Raw genomic sequence first — 3066 nt, forward strand, 5'->3', positions numbered from 1 at the left:
CAACTTGAAGCTTGGACACACTGGTAATCCACAGTGAAGGACATGTAAGATCTGCCTTGGCAGATTATTAAGGAAAGGTTCAGGAGGTTCAAAGTAGTGGGCTTCATAGAATGGATTTATTTTGTGTGATCAGAGAACCTACCAGCTGACTGTTCCCTGGGAGAGCCTGGAAGATTTTGTTTCACTAAAGCAGAAAGATTGCAGTAGTGAGTAGGTATTAACATAGTTGATGTGCTCAGTGGTAGCTGTCCTGTGCAGACCAGGATGGCAGTAGAAGATGCCCTAGTATCAGTAACTGAGTGATAGAATTTCAGAATAGCAAAGGTAGGTAGCAGCACTTAACCATCAGAAACAAATGTAAAGATCAGTCAGGGATCCTTAAAATGTAGGGGATCTGTGATGTTCCATAGACCATATGGGTATTCCTAGGGGCAAGACAGATCAGAAGTTAATGAGGGTCTTGATTGACCTATATAACAACAATGGAAAAGGCACAATTAAGAAGTGGTGAGGAGGGGCGCCTGGGTGGCACAGCGGTTAAGCGTCTGCCTTCGGCTCAGGGCGTGATCCCAGCATTGTGGGATCGAGCCCCACATCAGGTTCCTCTGCTATGAGCCTGCTTCTTCCTCTCCCACTCCCCCTGCTTGTGTTCCCTCCCGCACTGGCTGTCTCCATCTCTGTCGAATAAATAAATTAAAAAAATAAAAAAAAAAAAGAAGAAGTGGTGAGGAGACGGCAGATGTCAACTGCCAAAATGGAAGAACATGATCCTCAGACTTGTTTCTAGATATGGGCCAGTTCTCAAATCCAAAGGCTGTTGATTATAGGGAATATGGGTCCTGAGGAAGATCTCTGCAGTACCACCAGTGTATACACTATGTACTCATATCTTTTCCAATGTAACCTGTGGCCTTTCTCCAGAGTGATGGTACACTGGAGAAATGGAAGATACCCAGCTCTCTCAAGGGCTGTTGGATACAGGGTGAACTTCATTGATGCAGGGAATCCTATAACCTCCTGTTAGAGTGGAGCATATAGGGCAAGGTAATAGAGTCCTGGCCTAAAGCTGTGTCTTCCCTTGGCTCCAATTAGCTTGTGGTTATCTCTCCACTTGCTGAGTGTACAATCGAGATAGATATACTGAGCAGCTGGTAGAACCATCACACTGATTCTCTGTTCTATGAAGTTAAGAACCATTAGCAGAGGAAGAACTGAGTGGAAGCCCTGAAACCACCTCCCTACACCCCAGTCCTCAGCAAAGATAGTAAACAGAAACTATATCTCACTCCAGTGAAAATGCAGAGATGAATGTCAGCCCAAAAGACTTAAAGGCTGCAGGAGGTTTGGGTTACCAGTATGGTACCCCCAAGCCAGATGGACCAAGGAAATGATGGACTGCCATAAATGTAAATGGTATATTGCAATCACAGATGTACATTTCACCATCTCCTTTGAATGGAAAGAGAAGGTGTCTGAGATAAACAGTCATGAGCAATGAGTAAATGGTGTAGTTGAGTGGGTCAAGGGCCTGTAAGATATAATATTTGAAGTTCAATAGCAAAGAGATCTGAGAAGAGGCATGTGGAGGGACCTAAGGGAGTGGGCAAAAGTGTGTGGATTTTTGTGTCCCGTATCTAGGTCCACCAGAGAGTATCTACCACGGACAAGACACTAAGCAACCAAGCGGACATACGGCACATTGTATTTTCCAGAGATAGCCACCAATAGTTCCCATCCGGCATACTTTCCTTACAGTGTGACCTTGACACTCCTACCTTGAGATGTTCATGTGGAACCCAGGTATCATGCTATAGGAAAGCCCAAAGTAAGCTGCACAGAGAAACAACATGGAAATAACATATGTGGGTATTTCTGCCTACAGTTCAGCTGAAGTCTCTGCTGACAACCAGCATCAACAACCAGACCTGTAAAGGAAGATACCTCGTGGTGATTCTAGGCCCCAGTCCTTGATTCACCCTCCGTTGTAGTCCTTGATATCACAGAGCGGCCAGAGGCCATCCTCACTATGTCCTCTACAAAATTCCTGACCCACTGATTCGTGGTAGAAAAAAAACCTGTGAGTGGAACTGCTGTTTCTCCTTCGGCCATGAGAGGGAGATATTGTTCCTTGGGGACCTGCACATTGCTACAACCAAGCTTCCTTCCCTTCTAACCCATGCAGGGTATCTGCCTAGAGTGGCACTGAATTTTCCCTTTCTTCCCACAGGCTTGGTGAGGCCAGGTGGCTGAAGTAAAACTTAATTTTGTTTCTTTCATATCTTGAGTATGTATAGGTTCTATAAAGATCCCTTCATTTATAGGAAGAAAAACCCTATCTTTAACTTCGCCTTTGGAACTATAAAATTGTCGTGCATGTTTATGCTTGAAGAAGAAAGCAACCTTAATTCTAGTTTGTACTCTGGGGCCACTGGATGAAGGTGGACTGTCTGGCAGCCAGCTCTTTATTCCCTACAAGGTAATATTCACTGAAGTAGAGAAGGGGCAGTTGAGTGGCTGTCCCCACAGAGGTCTGCGGAGCTTGCCTGGCAGAGGTTGGGACTTGCAGTATCCGGACCACCATGCCACCATGCTTAGACTCCTTACCCACCTGGCGAACACTGTTGTAAACTCGGAGGTAAGGGAGGCTGCTGGAGGTCATTCCCAACTCTCTTCTATGTCATGGGCTATTCCTATTAACAGGTGGTTTTCCTTCTAGTTTTTTTTAATTACTTTTTTAAATTGTTGTAAAATGAACGTGACATAACATTTACCCTCTTAGCCATTTTTAATATGTTGAGCGCCATTAAGTGCGTTCACATTGTTATGCAGCCAACCCCACCACTGATGACCAAAACTCTTTTTGTCTTGCAGAATTGAATTTCTTTTTTTTTTTTTTAAAGATTTTATTTATTTATTCGACAGAGATAGAGACAGCCAGCGAGAGAGGGAACACAAGCAGGGGGAGTGGGAGAGGAAGAAGCAGGCTCATAGTGGAAGAGCCTGATGTGGGGCTCGATCCCATAACGCCGGGATCACGCCCTGAGCCGAAGGCAGATGCTTAACTGC

Source organism: Ursus americanus, chromosome 4, assembly GCF_024610735.1.
Source record: "Ursus americanus isolate L20-20 chromosome 4, mUrsAme1.1.p, whole genome shotgun sequence".
NCBI classification, from domain to species: Eukaryota; Metazoa; Chordata; class Mammalia; order Carnivora; family Ursidae; genus Ursus; species Ursus americanus.